This window comes from Vulpes vulpes, chromosome 9 (assembly GCF_048418805.1).
Source record: "Vulpes vulpes isolate BD-2025 chromosome 9, VulVul3, whole genome shotgun sequence".
NCBI classification, from domain to species: domain Eukaryota; kingdom Metazoa; phylum Chordata; class Mammalia; order Carnivora; family Canidae; genus Vulpes; species Vulpes vulpes.
In genome coordinates this window covers 70,824,280-70,850,133 of record NC_132788.1, presented here as the reverse complement: position 1 = coordinate 70,850,133, position 25,854 = coordinate 70,824,280, and the positions used below count along the sequence as shown (strand labels likewise).

Genomic DNA, 25,854 nt, shown 5'->3' with positions numbered 1-25,854 from the left:
AAATGCATTAAACTGAATACGTAAGATCTGTACATTTAGTTGTCAATTATGTATATTTCATTTAAAAAAAACTGTTAGAAAATGTTATATATCTGAAGCACAGAATTGCTTTGTCTATTTTTACCGCTTACTTTTCACATTCATACTTTATTTAAAGTCCAGTAAGAAACAATTAATTGCAGTTGTTCCAAGCATAGGCTTTGCAGACAGTCCTAGTTTCTAGTCCTGGCTCTTGTCCCTGGTTCTTATTCCAAAATCTGTGTGACTTTTTTACCAAGGTACTTATCTTTTCTAAGCCTCAGCTTTTTCACCTGAAAAAAAAAAAAAAAGAAAAATAGTACCTACATCTCACTTACATAAACAGTCCAGCAATATCACAGCATAGTGAGCTACATACTGATAACATTCATCACTACATGTCTCTGGCTGAACATTAATGTAATATGCATTTCCTTCATTTGTATTTGATGAATTTTGTATCTTATTTCTTATGATCAATGTGACGTCTTATACAGTTGTTGACATTCAAATGGGATAAAATAGGGATCCCTGGGTGGCGCAGCGGTTTGGCGCCTGCCTTTGGCCCAGGGCGCGATCCTGGAGACCCGGGATCGAATCCCACATCAGGCTCCCGGTGCATGGAGCCTGCTTCTCCCTCTGCCTGTGTCTCTGCCTCTCTCTCTCTCTGTGACTATCATAAATAAAAAATTAAAAAAAAATTAAAAAAAAAATCAAATGGGATAAAATATAAAAAAACGTCATGTCCATTATATTCTTGCTTCCCAGAAGGTATGAACTGTATGTAGCACTGTGCCTCCAATGTGCTCTGCAAGTACTATTACACATGATCTTTGCAGCATGCCTATGAAATGGATATGATTACTTCTCTATTACAGATGAGGAAAACATGCCTTAGAGATATGCCATGCTCAAAGATGACAAATGGATAAATGACAGAGCCAACACCTCAACTTTATCATTAAGAACTCTGGTTCTTTCCATCTTTTCATCCTGACAGCCTCAGCAAACTGGCTAATTCCCTCATGACAACAAGATGTTTGTCTTTGATCAGGTGTCACATCTTTCAGTATCTAGATTCCAGAAGGAAAGAGGATGGATCTTCTTTGTCCCTTTTTTTAAAAGATTTTATTTATTCATGAGAGACACAGAGAGAGAAGCGGAGACCTAGACAGGGAGAAGCAGGCTCCTAGCAGGAAGCCGGGTGGGGGACTAGATCCCAGAACCCCAGGATCACACCCTAAGCCAAAGGCAGACACTTAGTCGCTGAGCCACCCAGGGATCCCTTCTTTGTCCTTTTTAACTCAACCAGTCTGGTAACAACCATAAGGATTGCTTCCTCCTTTTTAGAATTCCTTTAAAAGGAAAAAAAAAAAAGGTAAGAAGTGGCATAGCTAGCTTTAATAAAATAGTATAGGTGTGATTTTCATATGCATGGAAAGTCATTAGATTTAAGGATCCTGATGGGTCTGTATTCACAACTTATAAGAGAGGTCTGTGTAAATGAAGCCAAGTTGCAATAACTTGAAGAATCACAAATTAAGTTGTAAATTCCATAGTGCTTTTTATGTATGATCGAAATAGAAGTTGGAGTATCTAATCCTTATTGCTTTAATGTTAAGGAATAACTGTTCATAAATCCAAAGTCTATAGATTTTCTATAAAACAACTGTTGGAATTAAGTCCTTGCAAACTACAGAATTAATCATTTACTGACATTTGTGGGTATAAATTGCATCAGATTTTCTATTTTGAAATCAGGTGTAGACAGGCAAAACACTACAAAAAACTGACCATCTTCTATACTACACTAAACTGAATGGAATTCTATATTTGTATTTGACTCCAAATCTCTTATGGCATAATACTGGCCTCTTGTAGGTCATACTAAAAAAAAAAAATCACATAACTTGATCATTAAAGATTAAGTATATGTACATTTTAAGGCATACTATAAAATTAAAACACACTTAACTTTGCAAAATCATTATATCTACCATCTTGAAATACTAAATGCCTGTCTTAACAAAATCTAATGATTTTCCTATTTCAAATAAATGCAATCAAAAATGCAATTTTAATGTCAGATAAATATAGATTAAAAAAGGATCTATTCATGCCCATTTAAGAGTTTCTTAACTGTCAAAATGAGCTACAGAAGAACAAACGGGAATTGCATTCTATTTTATTTCACCTTTCTACAGAGGCACAGTATGAAATTCTTTTCTTGTAACTTCCTTGTTAAAATTACAATGTATCAAGTAGAATACCAACCCACTGGGATAATGGTAAAATTACTGTCTTGGCATTCAGACTTCATTTCCTCAAAGATTTTGGAAGTTGTGACAAGCTGCTAGATGTCTTCAAACTACAAAGAAAAGCAAAATATCCTTATTTTGGCTGGCACAGGACAAGACAGCAAACAAAGCAGGGTGTATAGCCTCGGGCAATGATTTCTCTATAGAGATACCAGATCTGAGAAAACCATTTATCAAAATATTTGTTCCTCTATACCAACAGAAAAGGTTTCCAATCAAATATGTAATGGACATTTCATCAAGAAACCTCCTAAAAGTCATTAATAGAGTGAGTGATCGAATGGATAATTCTAAAACACACACACACACACACATATATATATATATATATATATATATATATATATACACACACACACACACATATGCTCTATTGGGCAGCCCAGGTGGCTCAGCGGTTTAGCACCGCCTTCCGCCCAGGGTGTGATCCTGGAGACCCGGGACGGAGTCCCACTTCGGGCTCCCTGCAGGGAGCCTGCTTCTCCCTCTGCCTGTGTCTCTGCCTCTCTCTCTCTCTCTCTCTCTCTCATGAATAAATAAATAAAATCATATATATATATGTATATATATATGTGTGTGTATATATATATATATATATATATATATATATATATATATATATCCCATTAACTTCCTTATCTGGATTGACTGTCAGAAACACTCTCCTGGATCTTGTGGAATTAACACCTCTACTCTATCTTTTAACCTGCATTAACAATGAAGGATATAATGTACAGTTTGAGACAAAAGATATTAAGAAAATGTATCAAGTGACTGCTTGTTAAATACAGTGATGGATCACAGAATTGGACTGATGGCTTCACATACCTAGGAGAGAACTGGGTAGCTCTGAGAAGCTGGCTGAGGTACTTCACTTTTTCAGCCTCACCTTTCCCAGCTGATCAAAAGGATTAATAAGGGCAGCCTGGTGGCTCAGCAGTTTAGTGCCACCTTCAGCCCAGGGCATGATCCTGGAGACCGATACTGAGTCCCACATCAGGCTCCCTGCATGGAGCCTGCTTCTCCTTCTGCCTGTCCCTCTCTCTTTCTGTGTCTCTAATAAATAATTTTTTTTAAAAAAAGGATTAATAAGAGCACTTACTTAATGGTGTGTTTGTGGGATTCCATGAATTCATATACATAAGGCATAAAGAAAGAACATAGCATAATAAAATACACAGGTTAACTAATAATAAAATATTATAAATGAATAAATGAATAAAGTAACAACTCAAGCAAGACACTACTTTAAAACACTACCCAGGATATACCAAAAAAAAAAAGTGTTAGTCCTTTTTTCTCAAGCAATGTTTAATCTAATTAGGGAGTTTTGGAGTTTCTGTGGTGTTGTCTTGCCTTCACCGAGTATCTGTTCTGCCTAAGTATTTACTTTGATGAGCTACCCCTCCCAGTCAGTCTCCCTCCAAATAATTCTGGTGGGACATATCCCACTTCTTGCTCTTTCAAAGATCCAAGGAGAGGCACATGACCCATACCTGGCCAAAAGAACATCAATTTCAGAACTTGGTACCTATCAGTAAGACAATGATTCCTTTTTCTATGCAGGAGTTAAAAAGCATTAAAAATGTAAGAATAGGGGCACTTCAGTGGCTCAATTGGTTAAGCTTGATTTCAGCTTAGTCTTGATCTTAGGGTCATGAGTTCAAGCCCCACACTGGGCACCATGCTGGGCGTGAGCCTACTTAAAAATAAAAATGTAAATAAAATATTTTAATAAATAAATAAATAAATAAATAAATAAATAAATAAATAAATAAAATATTTTAAAAACATAACAACAGAGACAAATAAAACTATAGGTGGAGCATGGAGACAGTGCAGACAGATAATATTGACACAAAGGAAATCCCACTGAGTTCAATATCAAGGCTCACCTGTTCATAAATATTATGGTTTTTCTTTCCACTCAGGCACAGAGGAGGACTCCATCCCCTTTGAGTATGGGCATGGCTATTTGACTGGTTTTGGTCAATGAGATATGAACAGAAGGAACTTGTATCTCCCCTAGGCAGAAGCTTGAAGACAACAGCACAATTTCCCATGTTCCCTTTTCCATATCATTTCAAGAGAAAGGCACATGTCAGAATTGTGCTTCTGTCAACCTGAGCCCCTGAGTAACTCCAATAAGCAGATTCCACCTGCCACTTACATTGGATATGTAGCATGAGCAAGAAATATGCTTCAACTGTATTAAGCTATGGTGATTTTGAGGACTTAGCCTGTGTGACAGATACATGAGCCCAAAGAGAAGAGGGAAAGTGGGCAGAACTAGCCAATACCCATTGTGAGACTTTTGGATTTCACTCTACTTAGTGACATCTGTCCTGGATGTTTCAATAACAAGCACCAATGCATTTTGAGTGAACTGAAGACAGAGGCTTTAGTGAGTTGGAGTTGTTCAGGTATTTGACATTTGCGACCAAAACTACACCTCTGAATTCAGGAAGGAGCTATATTCTTGTGCAGAAAATAAACATATACAACCACAATACAGATGTTAAATTATCGCAGGATGCTTTCAAACAGATGAAGGATCACAGTATAAGCTAGGACATAGATTTGATTCTGAGAAGCAGACAGATGAATGCAGCCTGTTCCTAGACAGAGAAGGGCACGTACTATTTACTATGTGGACACTTTAGAAAACATCTGGGGGCATTGGAATTGGCTCACTGGGGAAAACCAGGGTCTTTAGAGGGCAGAGGCTATGGAGGCTAGATGTTCTGCAATGCAATTCCCACATGGCTTTCAAGTAGGAAGGTGAGAGAAAAACCTACTTATCATTATCCAAGCTTATAAATAATTATTTGCACAGTATTAATACAGAAGAATGCAACTCCAGTGCAAATTGAAAGACTGAATTTGTATAACGTTCAGAAGTCACCCAAAGTTGTCCACCATGTCAGAAAATCACATTACCAGTGGCATCACCCCTAACGGGAATCTGGTCAACAACTTGAATCACTGGTAATTAGTCTGCAATTGTATCCACCACATTCACACATAGATTTTATAAATGTATTCACACATACATCCTTAGCTATTTTTTAAAATGTCAAATATGTAGAAAAATGACTCTAACGTTTAGTTGACTACTGTCTTATTTCTCTTTAGTACAAGGTTAATTATTACAAGTATACATACAAGCATGGGTAATCTCATCTTATTTTCAGGGTGGTCACAGCCAAGCATTTATTTATAGATTAAAACATCAGATTATATTATGACTTAATACATTTCTCCTTTCATTACACTTGGGGCTTATGTCGGCTCTTTTGAAATCATATAATTCTGTTGTATTACCTATGAATCTCATGTCAGTATATAAAGAGGATATTGCAAAATATTAGCTATCCACAAGATGTATAAGAACCATTGACTCTGATGAAAGTAACTGAAAGAATCATACTGTTGTCAAAACGTGGAAAGCCTCGAACACTAGGTTAAGAGCTTTTTTTAAATTTTACATTTTTCCATTAGCAGCGAGAATGTATTATAGTTATGCAATGATCATGTGGTGCAGAGATGGCAGTGTTTGAAGATAATTAACATGGTACCATGCAGGGTGATGGGAGGAAGTGAGAAAACATGGAGGCAGCAGCTGTAGTCCTTGTGATGTGATAATAAAGGTGTGAACTGGGGGAATGGCTGGGAGGTATGCATCTGAGGGACAATGCAAAGACGACTCCAGCAAGACAAGTGACAGGATTTGGGAGGTGAGGAGAGAGAATCAGTGGTACTTGATGGGCTCTGGTTTCCCTAACAGGGAAGACAGATGGTCCTGAGACAGAAACAGGGAAGTCTCAGAGGAGAAGCCACATCTGGGAAGAAAGAGAATTTTAAGGTCACACATACTCAGGTTTAAATCAACAGCAAGACATTCAGATGGAAATGGTGGTCAGCAATTGGCTGGCTATTTGGGACCCTGCGACACGAGAATCCAAGGCTGACAATACATAATCAGGATATAAGAGTAAAGAGTTACAGAGAGGATGGACTCTCTAAAGGAAGAAAGGCAGCAAGAGGAGGGGGTAGGGGGAGAAGGCAATAGAGAGCGGAAGCTCAGAAAACATCTACAATGGAGCAAGGGAAGAAGGATAAAAATCAGTTCAGACCAGTGGTCAGAGACCCAAAGTTCAGTGGTATGAAAATCAAAAGAGGTAAAGTGAGGGCGGGAAGAAGCAACAAGAGCAACTTCATGGAGAGCTTAAAACAAGGTTGGAGACATCGCCACTGCCTTGCCAGAAAGAAGGAGCTTGTGATTTCAGGAATGCCACTTCCATAGTAGTGAGAGCAGAAGGCAGACAGGAAAGCAATCAAAACCAAGACAGGCAGGTGCAGGCCACCTCTTCTAGAAGCTCAGTGGTGTAAGGGAGAGAGCAACAGGATGAAACCTTAGGTCACTGTTTACTGATTTCCATATAGACTACCAAAAGATGGGCTGATTTACACAGACAGGGATTTTACACTAAGATTAAGAATTGGGGAACAATGCATCTACTCTAAAATATTACTGGGCAAAAAGAATAACAAAATGTGTATCTTTTTCTATCCATCCATCCATCCATCCATCCACCCATCCATCTATTGTCTATCCAGTGATTCTTCTTTAAAAAGTTAAAGGAATACAAATTTTCCTGAAGGAAAAAGGAGGGTTAAGTGGAGGTTGTTACTAGGATTTTCGTTCACAAAAAATGACTGTGGGTCACATCCACCTGAAAATTGAGCTCTAGTATTCTTAATAAATTTGTTTTTTAAGGAGCTTAAAGCAAAACTCTGGATTTATGTCTAACTGACCATAAATCCTTTCTAGAAAATATCTTTTTTTTGGTAGGATTCCAAGAATATGTGCAATTTACTAAAGCAAAAATTGTTACCTTTAATTACTCCATAAAAGTAGCAACAATTAAATGGATGGTAGGTTGTAGGCACAAATAGAGATTTACAATGATTTTAGCTTCCTAAAATGTAAACAAATAAGGAAATTGGCTCAATATTTTAACATATTATTAGGTGTTGAGTTTTGGGTTTTGACATTTGATTTTTTTTTTAGAAGATGTCACAAATTCTGACTAGAAAATTAACTGGGACTTTTATAGTTTGGCAAATTTGTTTTCACTTTAGAACAATTCATGATAAGAAGTCTAAAATGCATTGTGGCTAATTAATGGCTTTTGGGGGGCTGATACACATAATACACGAGCTTTCTAATGGTTTTGCCTCAGATCCTACTGAACCATCTCTCTCTAAAATTTCAACACATGTAAGTGGTTGAAAGAATAGAAATTCCATTTTCTCCTCTCTTTCATAACAACTTATGGTGCAAAGGTAATTTACCAGTGAACATCAAAGAACAAGGGATAGACATGGAAGATTGAAGGAACATTATCACATGTGACGTTAAATGTCCGAACACATACTAGTCTAGAATTTCTAATGATGTTATAAAGTCTAAGTGTTCCCAAGAAGGGAAAATATCTTCACTGATGGTAAGATAATACTAGTATTCTTATTTGAGAAGAACTGAGTGTCTCTGTGCCAGAAATTGTGTTATTTTTAATTCTGACAAGTGAAACTCAGTTTAACTTTCCAAGACACACACACACATTCTCTCTCTCTCTCTCTCTATATATATATATATTATTATATACATTATTATATATTATTATAAATATTATTATAATATATATTATATTATAATTATAATTATATATATAATATATAATATAAATATTTTATATATATATAAAATTGTCTTCAAACTGCCATTTCTGCACCATGTGATCATTGTATAACTATAATACATTCTTGCTGCTAATGGAAAAGTGCAAAATTAAAAAAAAAATTCTTAACCTGGTATATAGTAAAAGGGTAGAAGCTATCTAAAAACCTCACCGTTGCCCTGTTGCCTGCTAGAACTTTTCTAATAAGATCAACATTAGTTGCTATTCCTATTACGTTGGCACCTAAGAGAAAGCCCACCTTGACAGTAAGAGATATGTCACTGACTTAAAACTTACACAAAAAAGAAATATCAAATATATATTTCTTTACCCTCTCAACACCAAGCCACAGTACAGAGGAGTAACTTGAAACAAGTGACTGACAACTCACTCTCTAGAGGCGGAGGAGAGATGGTACTTTGAATAGTGGACACACGGGGATAAAAGGCCTAGAACACATAGGAGAGAAGAAATTAAACTCCCAAGGAAATGTTTTATTCTCCTAACTACAGGCTCAGTGAGAGATGAAGATGAGACATACTGGCAGACTCTCAATAGGCTGTAAGCACCCATTCTGTTTTAAATTCCTAGTGCACCCAACGTAACAGTGCTAGGCTAAGGAGCTGTTTGCTAGTGAACAATTTGATCAGTCCCTGCACTTAGATTAAACACAATGTACCATAGTTACATACTCCAAACTATTTCTTATCTGATAAAAGTATCGGCAATGTATACAAAGACAAAATAAGGAAACGAAACCACAATGTATTATCAATATTGAAATCAATGGATCCCATCCCTTAAGCATATCAGTTAGTATAAAATAAAAGTGTAACTGACTCGAGTACCTGGGGTCCTTCCATTTGGAAGTGGTACAATTCTGTCATTGCAGAATATTACTGTTTAAGAAGCAAAGTTCCAATGCTTCAGCATGGCATCAGTATGTGCCAGCATATTGATACGAACAGCAAATGACCTGCGGTTAGTTCTTTTATCTTGAAGGGAAGTATAACCAAGTATCCCCTAGAATTCAGGTTCCCCCTCATTCTCCTAACCACACTGGCAATAGAAGTTAGACAATTTAAACAATCCATCCATTCATTTACCTAGAATTCTAGAGTAGCAAAGTAATGAAAGGAGGAGGGGCTCCATTCACTCAGACAATTCAGAGGTATGACATAAGGAATCTGTCGAATATGCACTGACTATACACAAGATTCACTAAATCAGATTTATTCTAGGTTTGGTCCTAATCCAGAAACACTCCCCCCAACTTTACAACCATTTCAGAAGAGTTTATCATTATCCTTGGAATAATGATTTCATTAGATATATAAACCTCTCCCATGATTTAATAATGTATGTGAAAATTCTCTATACTCTAAGTAAAAATCTTTCCTAAGCAAAAACCTTTCTAGAATGATATTGCATCAAGCAGATTATTATTTTTTTAATGAATAAGGAGTAACCCAGACTTTGTTCCTCCTAGCAACTGAGCTGTGGCTTTGTGAAATGGAATTTACAATCACTAAGGAGAAAACAGCCCTAAATCCCACAACTCCTTTCACTTAATTATTCATGACATTGATCAGCACATTTATTTTTAAAAACAGATAAAGTTAGAGCAGCACTCATAGAGGAAGAAAACTTCTTGCTATCTAGCACTACTGTAGGCTACGGAGTTTCTTTTTTCAGGGATTTGTACTTTGCATGTGCAAATTTTAAAACCAGGCAAATATTATCACTACATATTTAAAACGAGCTTAAAATGTTAAAAGCCAAGTCCCACAGGTGACACTTTTCATCCCAATTCACTCATCAAGATAAGTTCATTTATTGTTTATAACCATAAAAATTAGATAACTCTAGCAATACTAAAAATAATAACATTTTAAAAACTAGACTTTCTACTCCCCAAATGAACCAAGGGTATCTTCAAAACTTCTAGAAGAAAACTTAAGAGATACATAGGTAGCTTCTTTGGAATGGGAGATGTCTGTGAAGATGGCAACCAGTAATTCCTCTTAATGCTATCCACCATGCTGCTTCTCCCCATCAATGAGTAAACCTGTTTCCCCTTCTCTCATTCCTGGAGTGGCCTTGTGACATGCTTTACCCAACAGAAAGCAGTAGAGGTGATGTTCTGCTAGTTGCAGGCTTAGACCTTATGAGGCCTTATAGCTTCCACTTTTACTCTTTTGAAATGTAAAAGAAAAGTAAGCCCAGATTACTGAAGTGATGATGACATGTAAGAGAGGGCAACCCATCTAGGTCCTAGTATTTCTAGTTACCCCAAAGAGGCACCAGATATGTGAGTGAAAGTATCTTGGATCCTCAAGGCCTAGTCAAGTGACCCCAGCCAACACCACATAGATCAAAGATGTGAAGATATGCTGTCCCTGAAGTACCCTGTTTGAATTTCCAAAGCACTCAGACACAATTCTAAACAATGTTTTAAGCCATTAAATTTTGGGGCAGTATCAACCAGCAATAAATAACCAATAAATATATTTATAATTGAGTTCAATACAATGTGATTCCCATAGTTACACTATTCCTTTCATATAATAAGCAACTCATATTAATTCTATAAAAGAATCAATGAACAAATACTTCCTGAGGCATTTACTAAGTGTAAGGCACAGAGATAAAATTAATAATAGTAATACCAACTGTTTAATGTGAGCTTAAGTATGATTATTTATTCATTAAATGTGTGGAATGCTTATAAAGATGCCAGGTAGTGTGCCAGGCACAGGTGACCAGAACCCAGAGAAGTTTTACAACTTAGAGGGATATATAGACAATTATAATATAGTACAGTAACTGCTATCATAACACAGAGTCAAAATCTAGGTGTGGAGATTTTTAAAAATCCAGAAATAACTATGTTGAGGCAATATGATACACATCATAAGAAAAGTGGCTGCACTGCTCATTTGTTGTAAGCATTAAATGGAGTGGTTAGCATAGCACTTAGCACATAATTAATCCACATTAAATGGTGCTGAAAAATCTAAACTATACAAAGAGTTACAAGAATTCAAACAGGGAAAGATCATGAGTGCTCTGTAGGCTATTTGTGGTCTTTATGTAATTAGTTCAATAGTTTTGAGAGCCTACTCTCTGCCAGACAATGGGTTACAGGGGTAGCCAAGAAAGACAGGTTTCCTGCCCTTAAGCTACTCAATCTGGAACCAGACAGTAAATAATGGTGATATAGATACAGAAAAGTAGAGCAAAAAAATGTCATCTGTTCAGGAAGTGTCACTTAACTGGCAACTTGTAAGATGAGCAGGAGTCGGCCAGGCAACGGCTGCTGGGTAAGTACATGTGTATCAATGCATGTGTGTGGTAGGATGGAAGCAACAGGGGTAATGGGAAAGTGTACTCAGCCAGTGGTCCTACCACATGCAAAGACTCATTCATCACTGCTAGAATGAGAGAACCCAGGAGTTGCCCATGATAAGGACAGAAGGGCAGGAGGGGTAAAATCATGGAGGCTCTAGGAGTCCTGTCAAATAATCTGGACCTTACCCTAACACCAACTGAAATTCTGTAAGGTCTCAAAGAGGGCTTCATATTTCATTCTGCACATTAGCTGAAGTATGGAAATAGGATCAAAATAATCAAGACTATGTAGCGGAGACAGGAAGCCAGACTGGATGCTTTTGTAATAATCGACAATAATGATGGTGGTTTAGATGAAGATATTAAGAGAACCGAGCAATTTCAATGAATATTTCAGATGCAGGAAAGACAAAACTTGTGTGCTTTTCAATTGGGCTTCAAAAAGAAGAGGTCAATAAATCCCAAGTTTATGGTTTTAGTAATTGGGTTGACGCAGATGTTGTTTTCAGTGGTGGGGCAAAGTGGAGAACAGTGGTACGAATGAAATTTTGGCAAGGATGTTCATGAAGTCAGCTCCGTATGTGTTGTGGCTGAAAGGCTCTGAGAGAGCCAAGTAGGAGTGGTATTATTGATCAGCACAGATCAGGTTATATTGCAGTAACCAACAACACAAAAATTTCCATGCTGGTGACAATGAAGTGTATCTTGTGCTTATGTTTGATGTTTAATGCAGGTCAACAGACGGTTCTGCACATAGCAGTCACTCAGGTCCCAGGCTCCAGGAAACTACATCTTAACATGGGATTCCATGGCCTCAGAAGCAAAGAAAAACACAAGGAATGATGTACTGGCTACCAAGCACCTGCAGGAAGTGAATAAATGTGAAATGTTCACATTTCATTGGCCAAAGCAAGTCACCCTATCAAGCCTGTCATGATCAATAGCATGAGAAAGAATCACCCTTCCTCAGGGAAGAGTGAATGATTCTCAATAGTTTGTAAACAGCAATAAAGCAAACAATCAGGTAAGTAGGTTTAGATCTTTGGATAAAGCTAACTAAAGCTAAAGAGAGACAAAAGAGAAATGTTAAGCTGAACTTTAAAAAATATGGGTATGATTTCAACAGAAGTAAAGAAAAAATCATTAAGAGGATTCCAGGTATTAATGTGGGGCAATGGTAAGGAAAGCGCCTATGGTAGTTTTTGATAGCTTCTCTGTTCCTCTCTTTATAATAAAGAGCAAAAGAGAAGAAAAAAATGAATGATTCACATGAGGGAGAAGGAAAACAAGGCAACTACAGACTCTAGGACTTAAGAGCCAAGGAGGGCCAGCTTTGGAAATATGGGAAGAGGGAGAGTTAAGCTAATGGGGGGGGGGTGCTGAAAGAGGTCCTGAAAAGTGAACTCAATTTCAGTCCTAGAGATGAGATTCTACGTAGAGAGAGAAAAGTGAGTCCACTTGGGGTGTGAGATGCGTACAAGAGTTCACTCACAATCACTATGGAGGATAAGGCAATAGTTCCCATTTCCAGTTATATAAATTTTTCTTATAAGTGGAGGCTGTTCCAAAGTGAAAAATACAGTACCTGCAGACATGGGAAATATGGATTCCATTTCTGGGTAGGTCATTAACCTGTATTTGACCTGAAGAATTCTATGAATCTTTTTGGTCTCATTGGCAAAATGTATTCTAAGATGCTATGCTTTGTAAGAATTTCTGGGCAAAAAATAAGAGCTCTTTACAGAGATTTTTTACCTAGACCCATCATCCTCTGCCCAGTCTCCTATTACTTATTCACAACAGGGCCTGGCATCAGATCTACCTCCATCACCTAATAGTGTCCTACAGTCTGCCCAAATCAGGGTCTTCTGTATCACAACTTACAGCTCATGAAGTAACCCCTTAAACACACTCTCAACTATAACAAGCATGAAAATGACTCACTAGTTCAAAAAACTACCAGTCCAACTTTTACCAGGCAAACTAACTGTGCTCTGATTTCTGGCTCTTCATACCTGGAGGATTGAGCTCATACTAAAGCCTTCCCTAATCATTCTTGATAGTTCTACCAATTTCCTTTCATTCTTCCCAACTCCCTTGTCTTTTAACATATACCATACCTCCATTATTCTATTAGTATATATAAAATATAGTGAATAATATGGACATCAACAGTAAAACTGCTACAGGCAACAGGTAGGAAAACTCTGGGTTTTTTTTAAGGGCTTGACCTTACTTTGCATATTTATCACAACAAATCTTTACAGGACCAATATTCCAATTTTACAGGTGAAGAAACTAAGGCTTAGGAGAATCAATTAATGTGCATGACATCACAAACTATTAAGTGGCAGACACTTTGCCTGGATTAAGAAGTATACACATTAACACTAGGCAAAACTTCCCAATTTTATTCCTAGATTTTCAAATACATAGTTCTTTCAACTGGACTATACATTCTCTGAGAGCTTTCACTGTATTTTCCAACTCTGTGTATTACTGAGCTTCACACAGGACTCCTTCACTTAGGCAGCAATTAGAGAGTTATAATTCATTCATAGGCAATAAAGTGACATTTTACATTTCTTGTTTTTAATTTGAAATGCAACTAAAATCTAGCGGGCATTTATGATGCTTAATGGATATGAGGTTTAGTGGTATGGCAGATTGCATTATTGGCCCAAATTTTTCACCCTTCCTGTATCTATGCCCTTGGCAATTCCTGCCATTAAAGAGACAGAGGGGAGTTCCCCACCCCTGACTTAGAGTTTGCCCATGTCTGTCATTACAGCCAACAGAATATAGCATAAGTGACAATATCTGAATTGTGGCCAAGATCGTGTATGGTTCCATTTGTCCTTCTGCACTTATCCAACTGGCATGAGAATTTCTACCAGGGAATTTTTCCTTTAACCTATACCTCAGAATTAGATATGGAACTATCTGGGCTGGTCAGATCTGAAGTTTGAGCAAAGAAACCCAGTCAAGATCTGCCAACTCCCAGCTGACCCATAAAAATGTATACGCAAGCCCATAGCATATCAGGATATGAGAGGATCTAGCAGAAGCTCTAACATGTTAGTAATAGTTTGGTTCGACTTTTTGTACTTCTGCTTTAAGACGTAGGGCTTATAATAAAATCTTAGACTTTCAGTTTTCAGGAACTATAGGGGTATAGTTCCTGTGGACAGGTTGAGTATAACAAGTGTAAATGTGACTAAAATGTATTTTATGTGTAGGAGATTAAGAGAGGTAGATTATGGTAGATTATATTACTATGTGTAACCACTCCCTTATCCTCTCCCTCCTTTACTGGCACTGCGGTGACTTCTAGTCAATGAAATGTGAAAACAACCTATATGTGACCAGTCCTAGCCAATATTTTAAGTGCAACTTTATCATTCAAGTAAGCCTCTTGGGTTTCTGCCCTCTGCTGTGAAAGTGTGTTCCTTTCTTAACCCGAGTTCCCTAAAAAAACAAAATCTGAGATGAAAAAGATTTACTGAAGAATGCTCTCTAAAGAAAACACTGTAGGGAAGCATTAAAAAGCATGAACATGGGGCCCCCTGGGTGACTCAACTGAGCATCTGACTCTTGATTTTGGTTCAGGTCATGATCTCAGGGTTGTGAGACTGAGCCCTACATGAGGTTTTGCACTAGGAAGGAGCCTGCTTGAGATTCTCTCTCTCCTCCCTCTGATCACCCTTCATTCTCTCTCTCTTTCCAAGAAAGCAAGCAAGCAAGCAAGCAAGCAAGCAAGCATGAATAGGCAAAGGAGGAGCCTGAAACTTAGAATATGGCAACTGCGACCTCAGTTGGTCTTAAGGGGACTTCTAGGGCTGGGATGGCTTTCAGAGTTGTCCTAAATTAAGGCAAATGGACCAGGTTTTTGTACCCAGGCATGAGCCAGTCACTAGCATGGGCATCAGCCAAGAGGAGGCATAACCTTGCCTGGGACAGTTCCATCTACAAAGGGAAGCTCCCCAGTGAGGGATGAACCTCTGAGCCATCAGCAGCTGATATACCAAGCAAACATGGGTAGGTATATAAAGCTCTAAGCTGGTAGACCTAGATGGAGCACCAGAGTATATACTACATTAGCTGTACCTTTACCTTAAAGCCCAGAATGAAAAGCCATGTGAGGAGACACCTGGGTGGCTCAGCGGTTGAGCATCTGCCTTTGGCTCAGGGCGTGATTCTGGAGACCCGGGATCGAGTCCTACATCAGGCTCCCTGCATGGAGCCTGCTTCTCCCTCTGCCTATGTCTCTGCCTCTGTCTCTCTCGTGTGTCTCTCATGAATAAATAAATAAAATCTTTAGGAAAACAAAAAAAGAGAAAAGAAAAGCCATGTGGAGAAGGCACACACAGTCAAGCAAGAACATGGAAGAGAACACTGCTGCCCCACCTCTGACCCATAGCTTTCAGGTAACACAGGTAAGTAATATTTGTCCTTAAAAGCTAATGAAATTTTCAGAGTATATTTTACTAAAGGAAAGCTGACTGATACATTTATAAAACAACATAAAGAAGTAAAACTCACATTTTAAAAAATACTAATATTTTTTAAATGTGGTTTTTTAAAGATTTATTTGAGAGAGAGAGACAGAGCACGAGTGGGAGGGGCAGAAGAGACAGAGAGAGAATCTCAAGCCAACTCCATTTGAACACAGAGCCTGACATGGAGCTTGATCTCACTACCCTGAGATCACAACCTGAGCAGAAATCAAGAGTCGGATGCTTAACCAACTGTGCCATCTAGGCGCCCCTAATTGTGTTATTTTTTAAAATTATAATACATATGTATGTATTGCTGCTGCATAAACTACCCTGAAACTTAACAATCTAAACACAATTTATTTGCTGTTGATTCTGAATTTGACCTGAGTTCAGCTTGGTGGTTTGTTTGCTAGTTTTGCCCAATGTCACACATGTAAGTCAACCATCCAATGGCTTAACTGGGATGGCTGGCCTTACATGACTGATTACCAATTCTGGCTATTAGCTAATATTGGCTGTAGGCTTGTCTTTAGGTGGCTTCTCAATCTCTGAAAGGTGGGCCTGAACTTCCTTACATGGAGGCTTCAAGGCAGGAAGAGAACAGGAACATAAGCTCCCATCACCTTAGAGCTTAGGCTCAAAATCCAAATAACACCACTTTGGTTACTTTATATTGATCAAACTCAAAGGCCAGTGCAGATTCAAGGGAGAGGAAAACAGATTCCTTGCTTAAAGACAAGAGCAAGTCACCATGCAAAGTGCCAAGAAAGGTATTGTTGCAGCCAACTTTGCAAAAAGTCTCCCACAGGGCTTATGTGTGCTTTATCATTTTCTAAAGGTATTTTTCTCTGAAGATCAAATTTGATCAAGTTTATAGTCACTTTCCCTGCCCCTGTAAAAAACCCTGCAAACAAATAAATGTGATCTTTTCAATTAGAGACAACTGAAAACATTTACCCACTAGGGGTCAGCACAGAAGAGTCAATTCAAAAATACAACCAGAAAGCAAGAAAGAAAAACTAAGAAAAGGAAAAGAAGGGGAAGGAGAAGGAGGAGGAAGGATTGGACTCACTTTAAATCATATGGCATATTAATCCAATGAACAATCCAAAATTCCTCCCCTTCATTTACTCTCTTCTTGAATGCTTAACAAAACATTTGTATTTCTTAGGAGTTTTATGATTTGCTATTAATTCTATTCCTTACTCTAGTCTATGCCTTAGGTGGTGCGTGTGTGCCTGTGTCTGTGTGGTCAAAGTGGGAAAGGAAGAAGAACAAGGACATAATCAGATTATTAATAATCAAATGGAAGAAAAAAATTAAGATTCGGGAGGAAAACCCTGAAAGTAATTTCTAGAAAAATGACAAAAGAGATTTCCAAGCAAGTCATAATGCAAAACCATTTACAACAGCAGACAATTATGGCACTATTAGACTAAAAAGAGAAATGTCTATAATCTAGAATTTCCCATTATATGGAAATATGCCCTCCACTTATAAGAATCTTCACAGAATATGTGGTTTGGTTTCAAATAAAACAAAAGCCATATATTGAGACCCTTCCGTTCTTTTTAAAAACGAATATTGTCACTAAGTACCACACAATCAATTTCAGAGTGGTAATTTCTGCTTAACATCGGTGAAATAATCCAATAAGTTAGTACTAAATATAAACATGTATATTTTTCCATTGCACATGAGAAAATTTTTGTTTAATAGCATGAGAAAGTGAGAAAGAAAAAAAAACCTTTGACCACAACCTTCAAATTTCAAAATTCTACAGCTGATGCACAGAGTCCTTGGTTGGTTTTTCTTAGCAGAATAAAAGAACTCCTAGTAAAGCTTCACCAAGAATAATTGAGAAATCTGATAAATTGCCTAACATAAAAATGTAAATATTTTTGTAGGCAAAGGGAATGGAAGAGCGGTACTGTCTGCTGTAGCACACACCCGACTTTGGTACAAATATGCTTTATCTGTATTCCAGAGCCTTCAGAATATTCACTGGAATTGGTAACGACTGGTAATCAGCAACTTTTCTGCTGCTTTATATTCACAGAAGCGGCCAGCCCAAGTGAGTAGCAGCCATCAGATTAGATCACTAGCTATATTGTTCGGGTTGATTTTAATTGCCTGGAAAGGGTCATTACCATCTTCTGCAATATGTTATTTTAAAGAGTGGCTATTTCTATGTAAGAACAAAAATGGACCAGAGTCTACTAGTGTTGGAAAGTACAAGGAAGTATTCAGTAGGATCTTGGCCCTGGTGGCATAAAAATCCTGCCCAAGTTTGATTACATTGACAAACAAACACTTACCTGCAGAACTTCTTAAAACTAATATGGAAAGTCAACACAGATTCCCAAACTGATGACCAGAGAGAACGACCCAAATGTCACATCCTGCTTTATAAAATGCCAAGACTTCTGTTTCCATAGCAACTTTTACATATAGGCAACTCCAAGGTGAGTGAGTTCATGATATTTAAGAGCAACAAGAGAAATATTTGCATGGGAAAAGGTCTATGGAAGTAGGGTATTTGAAACCTGGAGGACACTTACAAAATTATTACATTAGTGTATGTTTAAAATGGGAATGGCAGCTCTCTAAGGATATTTGTTGTTTAATTTAAGCCCTAGATATATAATTCTATACGAGGGATAAAACTGCATAGAGCTATAAATGCACTCATAATCAGGTTTAAAAATTATAGTGATAGCTATAAATAAGGTCTGTTGTCTTGTTAACAGTAATGCACCAATGTCACTTTCCTGATTCTGATATCATGCTACAGCTAATATGCAATATCACCATGGGAGGAAGCTGGGTGAAGGATACACAGACTTCTCTGTATTATTTTTGCAACTTCCTATGAATGTAATTACTTAAAACCCAAAAGTTTAGGGGCGACTGGGTGGCTCAGTCAATTAAGCATCTGCCTTTGGCTTGGGTCATCATCTGGGGGTCCTGGGAAGGAGCCCTTCGTCAGCCTCCCTGTTCAGCGGGAGTCAGTCTGCTTTCTCTCCCTCTGCTCCCTCCCCCCTGCTCGTGCCCTCTCTCCTGCTTTCTCAAATAGATCAATAAAAAAATCTTTTAAATACATAAACAAAAGAAAAAGTTTAAAAATGTAAGTTACCAGGTCTCATCCCCACAAATAACTCAGAAAGTCCTGTAAGGACCAAAGAATTTCTCTTATTTCAACAGAACAGTTAATGTTTCTAGAAAGGTCATAAATCGGGAAAAAGTGAAAAGGATGTGGAATATTTTCTGTGGTATAAGGCGGCCTTCTATTGAAGGACAATTGGTGAGATTGTTTCACGCCCACAAGGCATCCCCTCCCACCCACCTTTTTTTTTTTTTTTTAACTATGTAACTATTTATAGTTTAGGAAGATGTGCTTTTGATTTGCTGTGAAGCATTTAGTTCTTTCATATTCAATGTTTTACTCTAATCAATAATGGATTTTGAGAATTCCAAATTACCCCCATTGCACTAAAATATGCCACTTACATCAAGGACCAGCCATTGGTACTACCTAAGCTTATGCCCGCCCCCTCTAGGGTATATGTCTGTCAAAGAATTTTCAAAATTCAGACCATATCCAGATAACTATCTATTGTCAATTAATAATTTGTCATCCAGAAATTATGCAAAAATACAATAAAATCTTTAAAGTATACACTAAAACATTTTAAGTCCAATAAAAAAGGCCTAATACAACTACAGTAGAATTGCATGTAAATAAAACAGATCAGATCATCCTCCTTTCATTCCACAAATACTCACCAAAATCCTAATATGCTGTGCCATTCCACCCACAGACTATCAGGACAGACAGCTATTAAACAATTGCACAATATCAATTAAAGTCTAATCCATTCTCCTTCTAGAGCAAAAAAATTTAAAACATAGTTGAGAGCAGAAAGCATGCAACTGAAACCTTGTCTAGAGGACACCAAAGGCTTCTCAGAGGACTAGATAGGTGGGTATCACCTAGACTAATGGTAGGATTGGAATTAAGGAGCTTTCCTGGCAAAAGTAACAGTGAATTAAGAGTGGATATGAACTGAGATGTGAATGAAGGGCTCTGAATGGGAGCCATGGATGCAGGACCCTTGAAGATAAAAGCATCATCTTGAGTTTTTAAGAAAGTTTTTTTAAAAAAAAAACCTGTAAATTCGAACTTCAAGTATGGGCAGGAAATAAAGGGAAGAAGTCTGATGCAGACAGGCTCCATCACTGGCATTTTTTTCCTCTAGGCAAAGGATGTCCAACAATACAAGGTTTGTGGCTCATGGATTAACCCAGCAGCACGTGTCAAAAAGACTGTAGTTAAGAAAGGCAGTGGGGCAGAAGGTGGTTTCTTAATCTACTGCATCTAGGTAAGAAGTATAAAGGGTATAAAGTGCTTGGAACCTGGGCTGGTGCCTAATTACACAAATATTCTTATATTTTTCATCGGTTAACTAGTTGCAAGGACGATAGAAGAGGGTGGTGTCAAAGACCATTGGTGCCCTATGTCTCGATGACCACAATGAGAATAAATGAAAGAAGACAGCACCTTGGGAGGGAAAAGGATAAATTCCAGCTTTGACATAATGGGTTTAAAGTAGCAGATACCCAAGAGCTCAGAGAGACCATGGGCAGGCGACAGGAAAAACACTCATGAAAAGTTAGCTGTGGACTTCTGCTGAATATGAACATTACTGACAGGATCTTTGTTCACGGGGGTGCTCGGGCCATGTTTTGTAAACTCAACACCCTCCAAAAGCATAGTTCTCGTGGGTTTATCAAACTCCACTGTGAGCTAGATAAGCTGATAGGAGCTGCTTTGCAATAGTGGGCAAAACAGATGTGATAACTGCTTATAAGACGCTTACAGAATAGTAAATAAGGAGTCAGAGAAGGAGATAGTTTCAAGTTATAAGTGCTTTGGGGGATATGAACAAAAAGAAACTAGCAGAGGGATTCTAAAAAGAGGAGAGAAAATAGCCTTCTTTTAGTAAATGATATTTAAATTGTGACCGAAGGAATAAGCAATAGTCAAAAATGTGTGTGTGCGCGTTGTGTGTAATTGGGGGTAAAGACTAGAATGGGCTTGCAGGCAAAGAGATAAAATAGATCCTAAGGCTGGAAAAAGGTCAACAAAAGTGGAGACAATGAATCAAAGCCTAATGAGGTTCGTATTCCCAAAAGCATGGCATGGGATGATGTTGGAGGGACAGGTAGTGTTTAAATCCTACACAGCTTTGTAGATCATAATTCATAGTTCTGAATGCAACAGAAAAATCATTTAAGTGCTCTGAGGAGAGGAATATTAATTAACTGACATTTAAAGAAAAAAATACTTCCCTGACTGCAGTGCAGAGAATTATTTGGGGAGAAAGGAGGCAGAGAAACCAGTGTCGTTATCTCAGGGAAGAAGACAGTGACTCAGAATAGGGCAACGTGAGCGGAGATGGAGAGAAGTGGACAAATGAGACAAACATTAGAATCAAAAGGACCACACAGGATTTGAGTTACACTAGTTCCCCCAAATAAGAGTGTCTGAAGTATGGAAATGGTCCCAAGAATTCTTGGTCCCAAAGACAGTATAGGAACAGGCTCATTTATCACAATATAATCAAAGTGGTTTTTGAATTACAGTCTTCATCCCTTCATATGTGAAAGGCAATCAAAGTCAAGCAACTTAGAAAAACAAATGGGACAAATTTGTTCTCCTGTTTCGGAACACAGAAAATTTACAAACTGAGTTATAAAAGAACCTAAAAGAGTGCTATGGGATTGCTATAACATGTATAATCTATTACTTAAAATGCCAATATGTCTGCAATAAGGAATATGCATACTTTCTGAATTATTTTATCCTACTTAATAAAACAGTCATTTTTTTCCTTCACTTTTAGCAAGGCAGCTTCTTGCACAGTAAAGATTCTACAAATATTTACATTCCAAGTAGCAGAGCTGTTTGAGATGCTATAAAATTCTGCCAGCACTTCTATTACAAACCCTTATTTCTTGTTTATAACATGTACATAAAAGGGGAGAAATAAAAATGTACTATGGATTGAAACTTGGCATACAAAGTTTCAACTACAAGTTAGATTTCTACTGCAGCAAATCTTCAAAAGAAATATTACACTATATTTAGTAGATAAATGAGGGGGGGCGAGGGGAGGGATGGTGATATAAACTGAAAAACCACTTAGCATAGTTGATTTGTTCTTGAAATTTTTACACCAATTAGATCTGAGACCGCTATCTATTATCCCTTAACTTCAAAGAAATGTTCTATCTTCAACTATTTTGTGGACAGCCCAACACTCAATTATTGCCAAACATCTTTGCAAAAAGAAGTTTCTAAGGCAGTATTATCAAGCGTAAGAAAGGAAATAGTCTGCCAGCATTAAGTGACTAATAAATACATTTTAAGACCATGGGGACACCTCCAAAATGCTCACCTTCAAAAAGACAAAAAGGCTTTAAAAGTGAACTGGTAGTGATGCTGGAACCAGAGATGGCAAGCAAATATACACAGCATCAATGAATCCTCCTGCCATCTGATTATCTCCCAATGTATAGAGTTTACATTGTTTTCTTGCCAATACCTTACTAACTGATGACTAGAAAACACAGAACTGAACCAGCACTAAGCACAATATAGTGATATATGGATTTGGCAGTTTTAAAGGGGCAATTATATCTATATACCATTTCAGCACAAAGCATCAAGAGTTAATGAGAACTTCAAGTTGCACGCTTAAATTACGCAGTAAAAACTAGAAGATGTGTACTGAATGTGTGAGGAGTTGGGAACTTATAAAAGAGAAAGACACATATTTTGCAGGCAGAGTGAAGAGGCTATTAGTTTGTAATAACTAGGCATATATGAAATGTGACAGTGATAAAATTGAACATAAATCAGCAATGGAAAGGCTACAGCTTGCTGTCTGTAGCTAATCTTTGCTCCAGTTGAAATTGCTCAGCACTTTGGTCCTATTAAATGTTTTGCTGCCATTTTAAGGAACAATTGAACCATCTGGTTGGGTTATGAAGGACGCTGAAAAGTTAGAGTTCTCCTGGAGAATGGGCTTAACGCCTTCATGTCTTCAGCCTATTACTGATGTCCAGACGGGGCTGAATATTATTGTCTGAGGCAGCCACTGCCTGAATCTATTACCCTGCAAATCAATTAGCTACTCCGAGTCTGTTATCCCACCTTCAAACAGGAGGGTCACACGAATGCATTGAGCCTCACCATTTACCTAAAATAAAAAACGTGCAGCAATTTGCTCAATTTCCTTGGTGAACACTGTTCCTTTCAAGTGTCCTCAAACTACACGTTGACTCTCAACTGATTTCAAGTAAGCATTCAAAGACCAGTAATTCCTGAGCCCACTATTTTTGCAATTTGCAAGCAAACACATTTCCATTAGCAAGGCTAAACCCTATCAGATGTCTTCTATGAACCACATTTACAAGAACCTGTCCCATTGCAACCAGTGACTGGCACATATTAGGCATTTTGTAAATGTTGCTCAAATGGGTATGAGTACTAATCTACAGACAACCTCCTCCCTAGTGCCACACCCCACAAAGGGTTAAAATCACAACCTGAGATGCCAGGTGAAGGCAGCCAAAGTCGTGTTGCTGTTAGTAAATACAAGTAGCAAAGCAAAAGTAACACCTTTGACTTTAGTATTGAGACATAATAGCGCTTCCAAAGGCAATTACTCCTTTCGATCACTGAAGAGCTCTGACTCATTGTTCTGATTAATTCCTGTTTTTAATCTATTTACAGATCAGGATTCTTTTTCAGCTAGTGTGATACTCATCTCTGTGGGGGTAAACAGAAACCACAGCTTGTAGAGTCCTCCTACTTTAAAAAAACAAATATTCTTGCTTAATCATTTTTAAATTATTTCTGGATGTACCTACTCACCATATGAGCTGGGGTTTCTGACCTCCCTCCTGAACATCACACATCTCCCCTCTCTGTGTTGCCTCCTCTAGCTATGTTTCCTCACATCGTGATTCGAGGTGGACAAACTGACGACCGACCCCCTTCCCAAAAACGTCTGTCTCCCTCCGTTTGGCTCAGACCAGAGACTGACTATCTTCACCATGGTGGGTACCGTTTGTTATCAAATCATTCCTCTGGGCACATCTCCTTGTTGTAAATCAATAAGCAAATGCAATACAAGAAAAGGACACACGGATTGGTGAGTCGTGCGGGGCTCTGCACAAGCACAGCCCATAAGCTTGTTCGTTCATTTCAATCAACCAAAAAAAAAAAAAAAAAAAAATTCTGATGGTGCTGCGACTTGGGGGACCCAGTTGGCACTTCCCGGTTTTCCGTTCCTGATACTCTGTTACCTGCTTGCTTAGCTCTGCAGGGCTCCTTGGAGAAGGCAAAAAGCAGCCAAGACCAGGTCCGAGCTCCAGAAATCTGGACTACAGCCCATTCCAGAGAGGGGAAAAAAAAAAAAAAAAAACTGGCAAAACGCAGCAGCAGATCCCGTCCAAGGCTGCAGATTTGAAAGTGGAAAAAGAGAATGCAGCTTGGAAAACTTGATCGCTAATCGAAGAATCCTCTGCCGCGGTTTCCTCGGAGCTGGGGACCAGGGAGGGGTTTCTAGCAAAAAAAAAAAAAAAAACTATCACATCCCGCCCCCCTCCTCTCCCCAATCCCTGCGCACCGCGGCCCTAGGATTCCTCTTTCAGCGCTTCTGAGGTCCAAACTTTTTCTTTCTTTTTCTTTTTTTTTTTTTTTTTTTTTTTTTTTTGCTTTTCTCCAACTTCCCTAGCCAAATGCTCTGCGCTAAGGGCTAGCTCGAGGGACCCAGCTCGCGTCTCCCCGCGCTGGAGGCGGGTTGCAAAGTGCTCCCGTTCTGCGCACCAATTCTGCCCATCTGCAGCGAGACGCATCTTTCGCTCTCCGGCCGTCGGGGGCACGTCCCCGCCAACAAACTTTAGGGCCAGGAGCCTGGAGGGCAGTGCGCAAAGTTTGCCTGGGCAGGTGGCTCAGCGCAGCGCCGCCCGCCCTGCGCGAGGAGCCGGGCGCCCTGACTTACCGGGTCCCCGCCGCTCCCGACACGCCCGCCCGCCGCCGGCCGCCCTCCTCCGGGGCCTGGGGGGCCGCCGTCGCCGCGCCCCGGTGCGCGCCGTTCCCGGCCGAGCCCGCGGCGCCCGCCCGCCCGCCGCCTCCTCCTCCTCCTCCTCCGCCTCCTCCGCCTCCTCCGCCGCCGCCGCGCGCCAGGCTGCTGTGGCTGCTGCCGGCGCCGAGCGAGCGCTGCCTGCGCCTCCGCCGCCCGGGCTTCGGCTCCAGCGCGGGCACCGGAGGGAGGGGAGAGGGGGCGGGCGAGAGGGAGGGGCGGGGAGCGCGGCGGAGCAGCCAACGGGGTCCCGCGCCCCGCGCCCCGCGCCGCCCCGCGCTCCGCCGCGTGCGCCCACGTGTGTCCGGCCTCCGCAGGGCCCTGGGCGGCGGCGGCGGTCAGCGTGTCCCCGCCTGGCGGCCTCGTGTGCGCGCCGCCGGGGCCCCGGGGAGCACGGGGTTAACGAGGTGGGGGGGGGGACGTCCACTTCGAGGGGAGCCCCCCGCCGCCGCGCTCCCGCAAGCGCGCGGAGAGCGCCGATTTAACATCAAGGCGGATCCTTATCAGCGGGTCACGGTGTGCCAGGTAGTGGACTGCGCAATTTGAGGGAATTAGTTCATGGCGTCCCCAGAGCGACCCTGAATCTAGTAGGATTCCTCGACTTGATGATGAGGAAATTAATTGGCCCAAGGCCTCGGTGAGTCGGTTAGAAGGATAATTCACAATTGGATTGGGACAAGGACCCTGTGAGGGGAGGTACCGACGTCCTATTTTGTCTGCCTGTGTTCACTCAGGTTGGTTGGAGAACCTGGACTTGGAGTGAAAGTCT

The 25,854-nt window shown here is 39.5% G+C and overlaps 1 protein-coding gene across 4 annotated transcripts in view; it reads right to left on the bottom strand.

Annotated features, from left to right (window-relative positions):
* The window catches only part of CNTN3 (contactin 3), a 326,552-nt gene extending 301,411 nt beyond the window's left edge, over positions 1-25,141 (bottom strand). For 2 of the 4 annotated variants that reach the window (XM_072720423.1, XM_072720424.1), the window contains exon 1: positions 25,005-25,141. The gene's annotated coding sequence lies outside the window, so the exon portion shown is untranslated. Of the gene's footprint in view, positions 1-23,872; positions 24,109-24,306; positions 24,560-25,004 lie in introns of those variants that run through there. The other 2 variants (XM_072720422.1, XM_072720421.1) reach the window with 2 other exon arrangements.
* Between the last annotated feature and the right edge of the window lie 713 nt (positions 25,142-25,854).